We start from the raw sequence: 19,365 nt of genomic DNA on the forward strand, positions 1-19,365 counted from the left end.
GTACCACAGTCTCACCCTCCCCAAGCTACGTGGTTAGATTTGGGGTTTTAGAGGTAGTGAAATTTAGGAACGTTTTGGACTTGACTTAATATTTAATGATTTGACATGTTGGAGGATTTGGGGGTGTGGTAATGTGAGTGTCACGTGGGATGGAGGTAAACTTTCCCTGACATCAGTGTGGACTGTGGTCAACTATGTCATTCTTGAACCTGTGTAGAATAACTTATGTGGCCAAAGGGACTTGTCACATGAGATTAATTTTGAGACATTGATATTACTGCCATGTGTATGAGTCTGGGGATGGAGTTCAGGACACAGATGGGCAGTCACCAAATGTTGATCTCGGAAATGAAGATGAGTGGGTCCTGAAGACAGCACATCTGTGGGAGGGAATACCTTGAGAATTGTGGGATGAAACCCCTCATCACCAGGCACAGACACTTTCTTGCATGAAGTCCATGTCTCCCTCTGGGTCTGAGTGTCTAACCGAACCCAGGTGGATATGCATGGATGTCCCCCAAATGCTCTGAGGTGAAGAGAAACAGTAAGGACAGAAACGTGAAGACAGATAACAGCAAGGAAAGACACATAAAGGAGTCATTGCCATTGAGAGAGGACTTTTGGGGCTGATATGCATTCTGTTTTCTGCAGCCTTGATCGTACGATGTTGGACACTAGCCAGTGGGGGTCGATGGCAGCCCTACAAACTGGGCTCTGGGATATAAGACCAGAACCACAGCCACCCTCAAACCTGACTGTGTTGTAGACAAGTGACATAACTCGGGAGATCCCTCACCTGAGGGTAAAGAGAAGTTCCGGCCACCCCTGTGGCCCCTCCACCCTCTGAGGTCACTCCCTCCAGTTGTTATACATTCACAGCTTCTATTGTATGTGAAATGTACCCTCTCTCAGTAAGGTGATGGTCCACTGCTGGTTCTGGGAGGATCCGTCCTTGTGACCTTGTCTCTGGCATAAACCTCTTCTCTGTCTTCTAAGATGAAAGCAAAGTTCCCCTTAACATGCAGCTAAAATCCAATATTGTGCCCTCACTTGGATCCAATTATTTTTTGGTGTAAATCACTAGTGAAATTGTCATCTGTTTGGAAATTCCCTTCAGAAGCAAGTACTGGAATACATGGGTGGTGTCAGGTGGTGTAGACCAGTGGAACAGCACATGGTAACCATGCATCCTCAAGGCTGAACTTGTTCCCTAGTGAGGAATGGGAAGTACAAGGAATGCCAGCTGACACTAGTCTGTGCTTTCTGAGTACCCAGCAGACCTGGGTGAATGAGCCTGGTCCAGGAGCAAGGACGTCTACACACAGGCAATACATAGATGCCAGCTGTCTAGACAGACTGCCCATGAGATGTGGTCTCAGAGGAGCTGGGAAGGGCAGCTGGGGTTTGAATTCCAACTCACGAGGCACCAACATTGGGAATCATGAGTATGTTTGTTAATTAATGTCCACTACCAGTTGGGGATAAAATGGGTAAATGCAAGTAGTTAGACTCACTGCCCTAGATCCCATTGGTTATGACCATTTGTAATAAAATTTGTCCCCTTCCTTGTTTTCCCCTGTTTTTTAATGTGTGAAGATTTTATTTATTTACATCTTTGTTAGTTAACATGTAGTGTAGTTTTAGTTTTGGGAATAAAATTTAGTGATTCATCACATACATTAACACCCAGTGCACATCACAACAAGTGACCTACATAATCTCCATCACCCGTTTAGCTATTTGAATCAGAATTTTTGTGTCCTTTGTGTAAATACCTTGTAGAGAAATTGGTGGGACATAAGTAATTCTATGTTAACTTTTTAAACTCTTCTCCAGTGTGGTCACACCACTTTGCCTTCCCACCAAGAGTATAGGAAGGTTCCTCTGTCTCCACATCCTTGCCAATATCTGTTGTTTCCTGAATTGTTCATTTTAGCCATTCTGACAGGTGTGAGGTGGTATCTTATCATGATTTTGAATTGTTTTTCCCCAATGATGAGTGATGTTGAGCATCTTTTCATGTGTCTCTTAGCCATCCAGATGTTTTCTTTGGAAAAGTGTCTGCTCGTGTCTTTTGACCATTCACTGGATATTTGTTCTTCTGTGTTTGTTAAGTTCTTATAGATTTTGGATACTAACTCTTACCACGTATGTCATTTTCAAATATCTTCACTCCTCTGTCAGTTGCCTTAGTGTTGTTGATTGTTTCCTTCACTGTGCAGAAGCTTTTGATCTTGATGAGTTCCCAATAGTTCATTTTTTGCTTTTGTTTTCCTTGCCTCTAGAGGCATGTCTATTAAGAAGTTGCCGAGGTCGAGGTCAAAGAGGTTTCTGCCTGTTTTCTCTTATAGATGTTGATGCTTTTTGGTCTTACATTTAGGTTTTTCATCCATTTGGAATATATTTTTGTGTTTGCTGTAGGAAAGTGTGCCAGATTCATTCTTCTGCATGTTACTATCCAGTTTTCCCAGCACCATTTGCGGAACAGACTGTTCAGCAAATCTGGTTCCCTATTCTGTCCCATTCATGTATGTGTCTATTTTTGTGCCAGTACCATACTTTCTTGATGATTACAGCTTCGTAATACAGCTTGAAGTCTAGAATTGTGATGCCTCCAGCTTTGGATTTCTTTTTCAACATTGCTCTGCCTATTCGGTGTTTTCTGGTTTTATACAAATGTTAAAATTCTTTGTTCATTTTCTGTGAAGGATGTTGGTGTTATTTTGGTAAGGATCACATTGAATGTGTAGATTGCTTTGGGTAGTATTGGTATTTTAAAAATATTTGTTTCCCAATCCATGACCGTGGAATGCTCTTCCTTTGTGTCTTGTGTAATTTGCTTCATATGCTTTCTATAGTTTTTAGCATACAGATCTCTAACATCTTTGGTTAGGTTTATTCCTAGGTATGTTATGATTTTTGGTGCAATTGTAAATGGGACTGATTCCTTAATGCCTCTCTTTTCTGCTTCATTTTTGGTGTATGTATATAGTGCCAATAACTTGATGTTGTCTTTGTATCCTACAACTTTTCTGAGTTTTGTCTCCATCCTAGAAGTCTTTTGGTGGAATCTTTTGGATTTTCCCCATAGAGTATCATGTAATCTGCAAAGAGTGAAAGTTTGACTTATTCCTTTCAAATGTCTGTGCCTTTTATTTCTTTTCATTGTTTGATTGCAGAGGCTAAGCCTTCTAGTACTACGTTGAACAAAATTAGTGACAGTGGATATCCCTGTCATGTTCCTGACCATATGTGGAGAGCACTCAGTGTTTCCCCATTGAGGATGATGTTAACAGTGCGTATTTTGTATATGGCCTTTATGTTGTTGAAGAATTTTCCATCTATCTTTACTTGCTTGATGGTTTTTATCAAGAAAAGATAGTGTAGTTTATCAAATGATTCTCTGCATTTATTGAAAGGATCATTTGGGTCTCATCCTATTATTGATATGGTGTATAACTTTGATTGATTGTTAATATTGATCCATCCTTGCACCCCAGGAATAATTCCGACTTCATCCTGGTAAATGATTCTTTTAATGTACTGCTGGAGTCAATTTGTAAGTATGTTGTTGATAATTTTTGCATCCGTGTTCACCTTGGCAATTGGTCTGTAATTCTCCTTTTCTAATTCTTCCTGTTGAAATTTTGGTAGTTTACATGTTTCTAGGAATTTATTCATTTCTTCCAGATGGCCTAATTGGTTGGTATATAGTTTTTCATAATATTCCCTTATAATTGATTGTATATCTGGTGTTGGTTGTGATCTGTCCCATGAAATTCATTATTTTGTCTCTTTGGGTCCTTTTTCTTTTCTGTTTGAAAAATCTGGTCCAGGAACTTCAATTTTATTCATTCTTTCAGAAAGCAACCTAAAAGTTTTGTTGATCTGTTCTACTGGTTTTGTTTCTTTCTGTTCCATTTATAGGTACTCTATGATTGTTTACCCTCCTCGACTGACTTTAGGCTTCCTTTGCTCTTCCTTTTCTAGCTTCTTTAGGTGTAAAGTGGTTGTGTGTTTAAAATTTTATTTTTATTGCGTTAGGTCTGTACTGCTATATACTTCCATCTTAAATCTGCTTTTGCTGCATCCCACAGGATTTGGACCGTCAACGCTAACATTTTCATTTGCTTCCATGTATTTTTATTTCTTCTTTAGTTTCCTGGTTAACCGCTTTATTCTTCAGTACGATGGTCTTTTACTCCAACTATTACTGGTGTTTCCAAATTTTTCCTTGTGGTCGACTCCAAGTTTCATAGTGTTCTGATCTGAAAAAATGCATGCCATAGTCTCAATCTTTGTACTTGTAGGGTCTGATTTATGACCCAGTGTGTGATCTATTCTGGAGAGTGTTCCATTTGCACTCAACAAGAATGTGTTCTGCTGCTTTAAGATGGATTGTTTTGAATATATCTGGTAAGTCCATCTGCACCTGTGTCATTCAAAGCCTTTGTTTCCTTCTTGATTTTCTTCTTACATGATCTATTCATTGTTGTAAGTGGGGTGTCCCCTACTTACAAGTGAAAGTCTCTACTACTAGTGTATTATTATCAATGAGTTTTTTTATGTCATTAGTTGCTTTACATATTTCAGTGCCCCAATTTGTGGTCATAAATATTTACAGTTGTTAGTGCTTCTTGTTGGATAGGTCACTTAATGATATAATGCCCTTCTTCATCTCTTTTTGCAGTCTTTGTATTTGAAATCTAGGTTGCCTGATATGAATATGGTACTACAGCTTTCTTTTTATGTCCAGTAGCATGATAAATTGTTCTGCAACCCCTCACTTTCAATCAGCAGGTATCTCTAGGTCTCAAAGGAGTCTTTTACAGTCAGAACATACATGGATCTTGTTTTTTTAATCCATTCTGATACCCTGTGTCTTTTGAATGGACTTTTTAGTTCATTTACATTCACAGTGATTACTGAAAGATATGATATTAGTGTAATTGTGTTATCACAATGTTTCTGTAAAGTAATTTTTTTTCTGGAGATTTTCTCTGTTCCTTTCTAGTGTTTCTTGCTTTTGGTCTTTCTTTCGCACTCAAAGAGTCCCCTTTATATTTCTTGCAGGGTTGGATTAGGGGTCACAGACTCCTTTAGATTTTGTTTGTCTGGGAAGCTCTTTATCTCTCCTTCTTCTCAATGACAAACTTCCTGGATAAAGTATTCTTGCCTGCCTATTATTTTCCCATTCTCTTGCTGCTTTTAGGATTTTTCCTTTATCTCTATATTATGTCAATTTTCTATGATTTATCTTGCTAATGGCCTGCTTTGTTGATTTTGATGGGAGTTCTCTGTGCCTTCTGGATTTGGATGTTCATTTCCTTCCTTGGGTTAGGGCAACTTTCAGCTACAATTTGCACAAATAAACCTTCTGTCCCTTTTCCCCTCTCTTCTTTTGGGACTCCTATGAAAGGAATGTTACTACACTGTACAGAGTGGCTGAGTTCCCTAAGTCTACATCCATAACCCAAGAAGTTAGTTTACCCTCTCTTTTCTGATTCCTTATTTTCCATAATTTTATCTTCTATATCACTTAGTCATTCCTCTCCTGCTTCCACCCATTATTATGTGCAGTAAGCATCATGTCTCTTTCATAGCATTTTTAAATTTCACCGTTGACCAGCTTTTATGTCTTTTATCTCTGTGGTATGCATATCCTTGATGTCTTCTATGCTGTTCTCAAGCCCATCCATTATCCTTACTATTGTTGTTTTAAGTTCTGTTTTAGGCCTATTCCTTATATCTGTTTTGATTAGATCCCTGGATATGATCCTTTCTTGTTCTCTCTTTGGGGATGAATTCCTCCATATTCTCATATTGTCTAGGTCTCTGTCTTCTTCTGTGTTTTAGAAAATCTGTTATGTTTTCTGCTTCTGAGAGTCATGGCTACATTAAGAAGAGTTCATATGCTGTACAGATACTGGCACTTCAGGAAGGGTTTGTGGTGAGTGCTGTGTGCACTGTGTTCTTGCGTTTTGGTGTCTTGGGAAGTGGGCATCACCCAATCCATTAAGGTTATGAATAGAATAAAAATAAAAGTGAAGCAAATTCTCTCATTTTTACTTCTTGTGTGCCTGCTTGAGCTGTAACATTGACTTCCTCTTGCCCTTGGAGTGAAAGTTAAACCATCAGGTCCCCACGTTCTGAGACTTGACACTAGTTTGGAATCAGATGAGAATTACACCACTGACTTTACTGGGTATCCAGCATGTGATAGTATATCATGGGACTTCTCAGCCTATTTGGTCCTGTAAGCCAGTGTGCTATGTGTTCTGTCCCTCAGGATTCTCCTGACTAATACATGTAGATGCTTTTTCTCTTGTAGTTTCAAGTATTTGAAGAAAACTGTAACACATATAAAGTTCTGAGAAGCAAAGTGACATGAATGAAGTGTCATGGTGTTTGACTGGGACAAGAACAGGGCGAGGATAACGAGGAGCTATGGGGTCCTGTGGTCCTAGATGCAAAGTGAGCGCTCCTGGGACTCCTGTAAATGTTCAGTTGATGTGCATCAGGATACGTGTAAACCATTGATATTTAGTACAAGGGTAACCAATTGTAAGAGACTCTATCTCTTGTTCATGTAAGTATAGTTTTGCTGGTAAAACAAACTTTGTAAACCAGACCCAAGTAGGTAAGCACAGAATCATGTGTCCAGACTGGCTCCCTGGGGGAAACTGCTGTATGGAGAGGAAGCCCCAAGCCATGGCACAAAACCTTCCAGCAACCCCTACCTGCACCTGCTCCTGGGAACACAAACAGAATGGTGCATAGTGTGCACCCCCTGGTGGTCCTGATCTTCTTCTACAGGGCAGTTTGTGTCTGGGCTCACATGACAACCCCTCACTGTGTCCTTGCACCGTAATACACGGCCGTGTCTGTAGACCTCAGACTGCTCAGCTCCATGTAGGCTGTGTTTGTGGATGTGTCTGCTGTCAGGGTGAGTCTGCCCTGGAACTTCTGTGCATAGCTTGTAGAACCGTCTTCAGGGTCAATTCTTCCCATCCACTCAAACCCTTGTGCAGGAGCCTGTCGCACCCAGTACATATAGTAATCAGTGAAGCTGTATCCAGATGCTTTGCAGAAGATCTTCACTGATGCCCCAGGCTTCCTCACTTCAGCCCCAGACTGCACCAGCAAAACCTGGGAGTGCACACCTGTAGAGAGGGGACAAGAGTGTATGAAATCAATGTTGACTGGTCCTGGTCCTCTCCTGTGTCCAGGGACTTGGGTGACCCTTACCTGTAGCCACTGCCACGAGGTAGAGGATTCTCTAGCTCCAGTCCATTGGGAGGGGATGTGTCTCAGGGTCTCCGGTAGTGGATGGCATTGTACGGTGATGCTCTCAGGGAACAGACACACCCATACTTAACCTGGTGCTCTTAGGACTATTTGCATAGTCATGAGACAGAGTATTTCATACGCAGGACCAGAACCATCTGGAGACGGTCCCAGAGACCGTGTACATTGGGACTCAGAGAGCACCAGTCTAATCCTTGTTTGAGGACATGGGTCCTTGGCCAGGTTCTGAACTGTGTGCAGACTGAGCTCCTGCCACTGAGTGATAAGACATTACAGAAAATTCTCCCCATTGTGGACCAGTGTTGAATGAGGCAGAGGCCACCTGAACCTGTTGTTGGCTCTGATATCTGAACGTCTTAGTCCTGGATAAGCGTGACTCCAAACTGCTGCACAAAATGGGGTAATAAAGGCATCCTGGCTTCCGTCTCTTAGATGAAGATATCTAAAAGCCCTGGACTAGCCGCGTCTCCGAGTGTCTTCTCACTGCCTGAGTTCATTAAATGCTCTGATGGAACAGGATATTTACACACCCTTTAGCATCCCTCATCCTACTCATATTTTAGATTGCTTTCAGGAAAAGGAAACACTGGCTTCTGACAGGAAAGCCTTCCTCACCCCTTGTGCACCTAGTCACCGGGGGTATCAGCCTGGTGCTGGGTAGTACTGAAAGGCCCCTGCCGTCTAGGCCCGGCCCTGCAGGGAGGTTCCTGTCAAGACTCACAGGACATTTATTCCAGTGTCTCTACTCCAGCATTACATGGTGGAGGGGAGCAGAATATGCCACCCCAAATATGCCACTGGAATGAAACATGCTTGAGAAACAGCCAGTGCAGAGATGCACTGACCATCCTTTGTTCCCTAAACAGAATATAAATCTCCTATGTGAAATATACCCTTTTTGTACCAGGAGGGGAGAACTGTCCTTAGCACCAGAAAAAGGAACTTTGGCCCCAGAATGCTGTGCAGAGAAACCTTAGTTCTTCACTGTTGTAGTAATACTAAGCACATTGAAGCTCTCAGTTTTTCCCCATTGAGGATGATATTAGTGTTGGGTCATTCATATATGGCTTTTATGATCTCGAGGTATGCTCCTTCTATCCCTACTTTCTTGAGGGTTTTAATCAAGAAAGGATGCCGTATTTTGTCGAATGCTTTCTCTGCATCTATGGAGAGGATCATACGGTTCTTGTCCTTTCTTTTATTGATGTGATGAATCCTGTTGTTTTGCAGATATTGAACCAGCCCTGCATCCCAGGTATAAATCCCACTTGGTCTTGGTGTATAATTTTTTCAATGTATTGTAGGATCCGGTAGGCTAATATCTTGTTGAGGATTTTTGCATCCATGTTCATCAGGGAAATTGGTCTATAGTTCTCCTTTGTAGTGTGGTCTCTGTCTGTTTTTGGAATCAAGGTAATGCTGGCTACAGAAAGAGTCTGGAAGTTTTCCTTCCGTTTCTATATTTTGGAACAGCTTCAAGAGAAGAGGTGTTAACTCTTCCTTAAATGTTTGGTAGAATCCCCTGGAAAGCCATCTGGCCCTGGACTCTTGTTTTTGACAGATTTTTGACTACTAATACTATTTCCTTACTGGTTATGGGTCTGTTCAAATTTTTATAGTTCTTCCTGTTTCAGTTTGGTAGTGTGTATGTTTCTAGGAATTTGCCCATTTCTTCCAGGTTACCCATTTTATTGGCATATAATTGCTCATAATATTCTCTTATTATTGTTTTTATTTCTGTTGTGTTGGTTGTGATCTGTCATTCTTGATTTTAGTTATTTGCATCCTTTCCTTTTTCTTTTTGATAAAACTGGCTAGTGGTTTATCAATTTTGTTCATTCTTTCAAAGAACTTGCTTCCGGTTTCATTGATTTGGTCTACTGTTTTTTGGGTTTTGATAGCATTAATTTCTTTGGTAATCTTTATTATTTCCTGTCTTCTGCTGGTTTTGGGTTCTATTTGCTGTTCTTTTTCCAGCTCCTTAAGGTGTAAGGTTAGGTTGTGTATCTGAGATCTTTCTTCCTTCTTTAGTAAGGCCTGGAATGCTATATACTTTCATCTTATGACCACCTTTGCTGTGTCCCAGAGGTTTTGGGTTTTGGTGTTATCATTTTAATTGACTTCCATATACTTTTCAACTTCCTGTTAACTGCTTGGTTAGCCCATTCATTCTTTATTAGGATGTTCTTTGGTCTCCCAGTATTGTTTACCTTTCGAAATTTTTTCTTGTGGTTGATTTTGAGTTTCACAGCATTGTGGTCTGAAAATATGCACAGTATGATCTCAATCTTTTTGTACTTACTTAGGGCTGATTTGTGTCCCAGTATATGGTCTATTCTGGAGAACGTTCCATGTGCACTGGAGAAGAATGCATATTCTGCTGCTTTAGGATGAAATGTTCTGAATATATCTGTTAAGTCCATCTGGTCCAGTGTGTCATTCAAAGCCATTCTTTCCTTGTTGATTTTTTGTTGAGATGATCTGTCCATTGCTGTGAGTGGGGCGTTGAGGTCTCCTAATATTATGGTATTACTATCGGTGAGTTTCTTTATGTTTGTGATTAATTGATTTATATATTTGTGTGCTCTCCCATTTGGCGCATAAATGTTTAGAATTGTTAGGTCTTCTTCGTCTATAGACCCCTTGATCATGATATAATGCCCTTCTGCATCTCTTGATACAGTATTTTTAAGTCTAGATTGTCTGATATAAGTATGGCTACTCGGGCTTTCTTTTGTTGACCATTAGCATGATAGATGGTTCTCCTTCCCTTTATGTTCAATCTGAAGGTGTCTTTAGGTCTAAAGTGGGTCTCTTGTGAACAGCATATAGATGGATCTTGTTTTCTTATCCATTCTGTTACCCTGTGTCTTTTGATTGGGGCATTGAGTCCACTGAGGTTTAGAGTGAGTACTGAAAGATATGAGTTTATTGCCATGATGATGCTTGTAGAGTTGGAGTTTCTGATGGTGTTCTCTGGTCTTTTCTAATCTTTCTTGCTTTTGATACACACACACACACACACACAAACACACACACAGATATATATATATACATATATACATACATACATATATATATATTTCATCTTTTGTCCCCTCAGAGAGTCCCCCTTAAAATTTTTTGCAGGCCTGGTTTGGTGGTCAAAAACTCTTTTAATTTTTGTTTGTCTGGGAAACTTTTATCTCTCCTTCTATTTTGAATGACACCCTTCCTGGATAAAGAATTCTTGTCTGCATACTTTTCTGATTCAGCACAATGAATAGACTCTGCCACTCCTTTCTGGCCTGCCAAGATTCTGTGCATAGGTCTGCTGCAAACCTGATCTGTCTTCCCTGGTATGTCAGGGACTTTTTTTCCTTGCTGCTTTCATGATTCTCTCCTTGCCTGAGTATTTTGTGAATTTTGCTATGATATGCCTTGTTGCTGGCCAGTTTTTGTTGAATCTAATGGGGGTCCTCTGTGCTTCCCGGACTTTGATGTCTGTGTATTTGCCCAGGTTAGGAAAGTTTTCCGCTATGATCGGCTCACATAACCCTTCTACCCCTATTTCTCTTTCTTCCTCTTCTGGGACCCCCATGATTCTGATGTTCCTTTTTAATGAGTCACTGATTTCTCTAATTCTTAAATCATGCTCTTTTGCCTTAATCTCCCTCTTTTTTTCTGCTTCATTGTTTCCTATAAGTTTATATCACTGATTCTCTGTTCGGCCTCATCCATCCTTACCACAGCTGCATTCATCCGTGATTGCAGTTCAGGTATAGCATTTTTAATTTCATTCTGGCTATTTTTTTTTACTTCTTTTATCTCTTCAGAAAGGGATTCTAATCTATTTTTGACTACAGCTAGTGTTCTTATTATAGTGATTCTAAATTCTGGTTCAGACATCTTGCTTGTACCTGTGTTTGTTAACTCCCTGGCTGTCGTTTCTTCATGGTCTTTCTTTTGGGGTGAATTCCTCCGTTTTGTCATTTTGAAGAGAGAAAATGAATTAATGAAGTAGAAATATTGAAATAAAACAATAAAATTACAAAAATATTAAAATTAAACATTAAACATACACACACACAAATCTAATAGTTAATGCTACATCCTAGGTGTGTTTTTTTAGGGTATTGAAAGTGGTTTGACAGATTAGGGGAAAAACAGGGGGCAAAGTAAATCATTTGAGAATTTTAAAAAATGAATACACTGAAGTAGAGTAAAATGGGTAGATGGGAGTAAAATAGAATTTGAAAATAATATACACAAAAGTAAAGAATATAGTAGAAAAGATTACAGAAAAATATTTTTAATAAAAATTAAAAATAAATATGAATTTTTTGTTCTGTATTTAAGAAAAAAGTAAAGAAATGAAAAAGAGAATAAAGATAAAGAAAAGAAAAAAAAGAAATCATTTGATAATTTGAAAAAGTGAATATACTGTAGTAGACTAAAGTAAAATGATGGAAATAAAATAGAATTTGAAAAAAATTACATAAAACTAAAAAAACATAGTAATGACAATTAAATAAGATTATTTTGTAAATATGAAATTTATTGTCAAATTGGTTTCTATACAACACCCAAAGCTCATCGCAACAGGTGCCCTCCTCAATACCCATCACCCACCCTCCCCTCCCTCCCACCCCCCATCAACCCTCAGTTTATTCAGTTTTTAAGAGTCTGTTATGGTTTGACTCCCTCCCTCTCTAACTTTTCTTTCCTTCCCCTTCCCCATGGTCTTCTGTCAAGTTTCTCAGGATCCAAATAAGAGTAAAAACATACGGTATCTGTCTTTCTCCATATGACTAATTTCACTCAGCACAACACTCTCCAGATCCATCCACGTTGCTACAAAAGGCCATATTTCATTCTTTCTCAATGCCAGGTAGTATTCCATTTTGAATAGATACCACAATTTCTTTATGCATTCATTAGTTGATGGACATTTAGACCCTTTCCATAATTTGGCTGTTGTTCAAAGTGCTGCTATAAACATTGGGGTTCAAGTGCCCCTATGCATCAGCACTCCTGTATCCTTTGGGTAAATTCCTAGCAGTGCTATTGCTGGGTCATAGGGAAGACCTATTTTTAATTTTTTAGGAACATCCACGCTATTTTCCAGAATGGCTGCACCAGTTTGCATTCCCACCAACAGTGCAAGAGGGCTCCCGTTTCTTCACATCCTCTCCAGCATGTATAGTCTCCTGATTTGTTCATTTTAGCCACTCTGACTGACGTGAGGTGGTATCTCAGTGTGGTTTTCATTTGTATTTCCCTGATGAGGAGCGACGTTGAGCATCTTCTCATGTGCCTGTTGGCCAGTTGGATGTCTTCTTTAGAGAAGTGTCTATTCATGTCTTCTGCCCATTTCTTCACTGGATTATTTGTTTATCAGGTGTGGAGTTTGATGAGTTCTTTATAGATTTTGGATACTAGCCCTTTGTCTGATATGTTATTTGCAAATATCTTTTCCCATTCCATTGGCTGCCTTTTAATTTGGCTGATTGTTTCCTTTGCAGTGCAGCTTTTTATCCTCATGAAGTCCCAATAGTTCCTTTTTGTTCTTAATTCCCTTGCCTCTGGAGATGTGTCAAGTAAGAATTTGCTGTGACCGAAGTCAGAGAGGTTATTTCCTGCTCTCTCCTCTAGGGTTTTGGTGGTTTCCTGTCTCACATTCAGGTCCTTTATCCGTTTTGAGTTTATTTTTGTGAATGGTGTAAGAAAGTGGTCTAGATTAATTCTTCTGCATGTTGCTGTCCAGTTCTCCCAGCACCATTTGTTAAAGAGACTGTCTTTTTTCCATTGGATGTTCTTTCCTGCTTTGTCAAAGATTAGTTGACCATACATTTGTGGGTCCAATTCTGGAGTCTCTATTCTATTCCATTGGTCTATGTGTCTGTTTTTGTGGCAATACCATGCTGTCTTGATGATGACAGCTTTGTAGTAGAGGCTAAAGTCTGGGATTGTGATGCCTCCCGCTTTGGTCTGCTTCTTTAATATTTGGCTATTCTGGGTCTTTTGTGGTTCCATACAAGTTTTAGGATTGCTTGCTCTAGCTTCGAGAAGAATGCTGGTGCAATTTTGATTGGGATTGCAATTTCGATTGTGTAGATTGATTTGGGTAGTATTGACATTTTAACAATATTTTTCTTCCAATCCATGAGCATGGAGTGTTTCTTCATTTCTTTGCATCTTCTTCAGTTTCCTTCATAAGCTTTCTATAGTTTTCAGCATACAGATCTTTTACATCTTTGGTTTGTTTCTTCTTAGGTATTTTATGAATCTTGGTGCAATTGTGAATGGGATCAGTTTGTTTATTGGTCTTTCTGTTGCTTCATTTTTAGTGTATAAGAATGTAACTGATTTCTGTACATTGCTTTTGTATCTTGCGATTTTCTGATATCATGTATCAGTTCTAGCAGACTTTTGGTGGAGTCTATTGGGTTTTCCGTGTGTAGTATCATGTCATCTGCAATAAGTGAAAGCTGACTTCATCTTTGCCAATTTTGATACCTTTGATTTCCTTTTGTTGTCTGATTGCTGATGCTAGAACTTCCTACACTATGGTAAACAACAGCAGTCAGAGTAAACATTCCTGTCGTGTTCCTGATCTCAGGTGGAAATATCTCAATTTTTCCCCATTGAGGATGATATTAGCTGTGGGGTTTCCATAAACGGCTTTTATGATGTTTAAGTGTGTTCCTTCTATCCCGAGTGTCTTGAGGGTTTTTATTAAGAAAGGATGCTGAATTTTGTCAAATGCTTTCTCTGCATCAGTTGACAAGATCATATGGTTCTTATCTTTTCTTTTATCAATGTGATGTATCACACTGATTGATTTGCGAATGTTGAACCAGGCCTGCAGCCCAGGAATGAACCCGTTGACCATGGTGAATAATTCTTTTTATATGCTGTTGAATTCGATTTGCTAGTATCTTATTGAGAATATTTGCATCCATATTCATCAGGGATATTGGGCTGTAGTTGTCTTTGTTGTAGGGTCTTTGTCGGGTTTAGGAATCAAAGTAATACTGGCTTCATAGAATGAGTCTGGAAGTTTTCCTTCCCTTTCTATTTTTTGGAACAGCTTGAGAACTAGAGGTATTATCTCTGCTTTAAATGTCTGGTAGAATTCCCCAGGGAAGCCATCTGGTCCTGGACTCTTGTTTGTTGGGAGATTTTTAATGACTGATTCAATTTCTTCACTGTTATGGGTCTGTTCAAATTTTCTATTTCTTCCTGTTTGAGTTTTGGAAGTGCATGGGTGCTTAGGAATTTGTCCATTTCTTCCAAGTTGTCCAGTTTGTTGGTATATAATTTTTCATAGTGTTCCCTGATAATTCCTTGTATTTCTAAGGGTTTGGTTGTAATAATTCCATTTTCATTCATGATTTTATCTATCTGGGTCATCTCCTTTTTCTTTATGAGAAGGCTGGCTAGAGGTTTATCAATTTTGTTTATTTTTTCAAAAAACCAACTCTTGGTTTCATTGATCTGCTCTTCAGTTTTTTAGATTCTATATTGTTTATTTCCACTCTGATCTTTATTATTTCTCTTCTTCTGCTGGGTTTAGGGTGTCTTTGCTGTTCTGCTTCTATTTCTTTATGTGTGCTGTTAGATTTTGTATTTGGGATTTTTCTTGTTTCTTGAGATAGGCTTGGATTACAATGTATTTTCCTCTCAGGACTGCCTTTGCTGCATCCCAAAGCATTTGGGTTGTTGTATTTTCTTTTTTTTTTAATGTTTACTTATTTTTGAGAGAGACAGAGCAGAATGCGAGTGGGTTAGGGGCAGAGAGAGAGGGAGGCACAGAATCTAAAGCAGGCTCCAGACTCTGAGCTGTAAGCACAGACCCGGATGTGGGGCTCGGACTCACAAGCTGGGAAATTGTGACCTGAGCCGAAGTTGGAATCTCAACCGACTGAGCCACCTAGGCCCCCCTGGAGTGTTGTATTTTCATTTTCATTTGTTTCCACATATTTTTTAATTTCTTCTCTAGTTGCCTGGGTGACCCATTCATTCTTTAGTAGGGTGTTCTTTAACCTCCATGCTTTTGGAAGTGTTCCAGGCTTTTTCCTGTGGTTGATTTCAAGTTTCATAGCCTTTTGGTCTGAAACTGTGCATAGTATGATCTGAGTTCTTTTGTACTTAGGAAGGGCTGTTTTCTGACCCAGTATGTGATCTGTCTTGGAGAATGTTCCATGTGCACTCGAGAAGAAAGTATATTCTGTTGCTTTGGGATGCAGAGTTCTAAATATATCTGTTAAGTCCATCTGATGCAATGTATCATTCTGGACCCTTGTTTCTTTATTGATCCTGTGCCTAGATGATCTATCCATTGTTGTATGTGGGGTGTTAAAGTCCCCTGCAATGATCACATTCTTATCAATAAGGTTGCTTATGTTTGTAATTATTTTATATATTTGGGTGCTACCATATTCGGTGCATAGACATTTATAATTGTTAGCTCTTCCTGATGGATAGACCCTGGAATTATTATATAATGCCCTTCTTCACCTTTTGTTACAGCCTTTAATTTAACGTCTTGTTTGTCTGATATCTGTATGGCTACTCCAGCTTTCTTTTGACTTCCAGTAGCATGATAGTTATCCATCCCCTCAATTTCTATCTGAAGGTGTCCTCAGGTCTCAAATGAGTCTCTTGTAGACAGCAAATAGATGGGTCTTGTTTTTTTATCCATTCTGATACCCTGTGTCTTTTGGTTGGAGCATTTAGTCCATTTACATTGTCTTATCGAAAGTTATGGGTTTAGAGTCATTGTGATATCTGTAGGTTTCATGCTTGTACTGATGTCTCTGATACTTTGTGGTCCTTGCAACATTTCACTTACAGAATCCCCCTTAGGATCTCTTGTAGGGCTGGTTTAGTGGTGATGAATTCCTTCCATTTTTGTTTGTTTGGGAAGACCTTTATCTTTCCTATTCTGAATGACGGACTTGCTGGATAAAGGATTCTTGGCTGCATTTCTGTTCCTCACATGGAAGATTTCCTGCCATTCCTCTCTGGCCAGCCAAGTTTCAATAGATGGGTCTGCCACTACTCTTATGGATCTCACTTTGTAAGTTAGAGCATGTTTATCTCTAGCTGCTTTCAGAATTTTCTCTTTATCCTTGTATTTTGCCAGTTTCCTTATGATATACCGTGCAGAAGATGGATTCAAGTTACATCTGAAGGGAGTTCTCTGTGCCTCTTGGATTTCAATGCCTTTTTCCTTCCCCAGATCAGGGAAGTTCTCAGCTATGATTTGTTCAAGTACACCTTCAGCCCCTTTCTCTCTCTCTTCCTCTTCTGGAATTCCTATGATACAGATATTGTTCCATTTGATTGCATCACTTAGTTCTCTAATTCTCCCCTCATACTCCTGGATTTTTTTACCTCTCTTTTTCTCAGCTTCCTCTTTTTCCATAATTTTATCCTCTAATTCACCTATTCTCTCCCCTGCCTCTTCAGTCCATGCTACTGCCACCTCCATTTTATTTTGCACCTCATTTTAGTATTTTTAGCTCCTCATGACTATTTCTTAGTCCCTTCATCTCTGTAGTAATAGATTCTCTTCTTTCTTCTGTGCTTTTTCAAGCCCAGTGATTGCTTTTATGACTATTATTCTAAATTCTTGTTGTGTTATATGCTTAAATCCTTTTTGATCAATTCGTTAGGTGTTACTACTTCCTGGAGTTTCTTTTCAGGCGAGTTCTTCCGTTTCATCATTTTTGGTAGTCCCTGTGGTGGCTCCAAACTGCAGGGCACTTCCCCTGTGCTGTCTGGTGTAACTTGTGTTGGTGGGCGGGGCTGCAGTCAGACCCAATGTCTGCCCCCAGCCCACCACGGGGGCCACAGTCACACTGGTGTGTACCTTATCTTACCCTCTCCCAGGGGCAAGATTCACTGTGGAGTGGTGTGGCTCCTGTCTGTGCTGCTTGCACACTTCCAGGCTTGGGGTGCTGCTTCGATAGGATCTGGCATATTAACCAGGGTGGATCCTCAAGGTGCACAGTGGCGGGATGGGTAGGCTTAGCTCACTTTGCCATCAGTGGTCCCCTGTGGTAGGGGCCCTGAAGCACCAGGAGGGAGGCAGACCCGTCAGAGGGATGGATCCACAGAAGCACAGTGTTGGGTGTTTGCATGATGCAAGCAAGTTTGGTGACAGGAACTGGTTCCCTTTGGGGTTTCAGCTGGGGGGTGGGAGAGGGAGATGGCGCTGGCCACTGCCTTGTTCCTGCCAAGCTGTGCTCTGTCTTCCGGGACTCATCAACTCTGCCTCCAGGTGTCCTTTTACTCTCCCAGCTCTCTGAGAGCAGAGCTGTTGACTTTTAGCCTCCCAGATGTTAAGCCCCGCTGGCTGTCAGAACTCAGAGTCCGGCCCCTCCGCTTTTGCAAGCCAGACTTTGGGGGCTGTGCCTTCCCGGGCTGTCTCCCCCTCCACCGCCCTGGCTCCCTCCCTCCCATCTGTATATCATGCACCGCCTTTCTGCCCTTTCTACCCTCTTCCGTAGGCTTCTTGTGTGTGCTTGGCTCTGGAGAGTGCATTCTGCTAGTCTTCTGGAAGTTTTCTGGGTTATTTAGGCAGATGTGGGTGGAATCTAATCGATCAGCAGGATAAGGTGTTCTCCTAAGCCACCATCTTCCCCTCTCTCCCCAAAGAGGAATATTTTTAATAGAAATTGAAAGTAAAAATGAAGTTTTGTCTCTAGCCCCGCAAACGCAGGCTATAGGACAGCCAGCGAGGCATCTGAATGCCCTTGCTGTGGTTCAGCTCCTTCTTGGGAAATACCACCTCAGAGGAGATGTAGCACCATGACGGATGATCTTGAGAACCTTGGACAGGAGCCAGCACTGCCCAGAATGCAAACAACAAGAGGGACGCATTTAGGGTGACCTGGCCCTCTGCTAGCCTCATGCCTCTGCTCAGGGACATCTGCCAGTGAGAAATGATAAATGGAGGATCCTCAGCAAAGCCAGATCTAGACCACCTGACAGAACAGAGGGCTGTGCTGGGCAGTCAGCACCTTACACCTGGGGGCCACCTGTGGGGTTATGTAACAGTCACAGGGTGTGGCATTGGGTGACCCTGCACATCAGTTTAGCTGGGGCACATGTGGCACAGGCAGGCGGGCCCTGTCCAAGCATGCTCACATGGACATAGTAGGGACTTGGACCCAGAGGCATGGCTCTATTCAACACATTCCATCTTTCCTGTAGCTACTTGAATACAGAATATACGATTTTAACACCCTGAACTTTTCTACCACTTCCATGTTCTGTGGTACTGCTGGTTCACTTTCTATGGATGACTACTTTTCCTCATTATGGGGACCACTGCTTCCTACTTCCTTGGGATGTGGAGGTAGACGTCAATTTTACCTTTGTACGTGTTGGAAAGCATCGCTTTGTAATTTTACATGTCTTATTCTGGTTGGCTATTAGTTTGCAAGCCATTTGATCCTTTTGGTTGTTGCTTTGAAGCTTCCTCTGAGTTTACTGAGGAAACATTTCCCAGTATTCTGTGTCATGATTGGTGAAGTACAAGGTTGTATTTTAGTATTTTCTTATTCCAGCTGGGGAGAAGTGAAACAACTGCTGACCACGTGTGAGCCCTAGGATTTTTTTCCCTCTAATCCTTTATTGTGATTCTTTCCTGGCTTCTGGAAGTCTCCTGCTATGCTACTTCCGGGAGACTGGGGTTCCCTCCTCAGCTGGAGACACAAAGTGGCTGTCTGCTAGTGCCCAAGTTGAGAGGAAGAGTGAATGTCCCCACTAGTTTTCAAATGCCTGCCTTCCTTTTACACAAAAACCAGATAGGGATACCATAACACACCTAAAAACTACATGGGCAAAAATCTCCTTGACCTTGGTCTTGGAAATGATGTTTCTGATATGACTCCAAATACACAGTCAACGAAGACAAAAATCAGTGAGTGAGAACACATCAAACTAAATATCTTCTGCTTAGGAAAAGAAACATTCACCAAAGGAAAAGACATTTACAGGGATGGAAAAATTGTAAAACATGTGATATGAGGTTCATATCCAAAATTTAAAAAAAGCTCATTT

At 40.5% G+C, this 19,365-nt stretch overlaps 1 pseudogene; it reads right to left on the reverse strand.

Moving 5' to 3' along the window:
- Positions 1 to 6,848: 6,848 nt before the first annotated feature.
- LOC115508067 lies at positions 6,849 to 7,294 on the reverse strand (annotated as a pseudogene).
- Positions 7,295 to 19,365: the final 12,071 nt, after the last annotated feature.

Source organism: Lynx canadensis, chromosome B3, assembly GCF_007474595.2.
Source record: "Lynx canadensis isolate LIC74 chromosome B3, mLynCan4.pri.v2, whole genome shotgun sequence".
NCBI classification, from domain to species: domain Eukaryota; kingdom Metazoa; phylum Chordata; class Mammalia; order Carnivora; family Felidae; genus Lynx; species Lynx canadensis.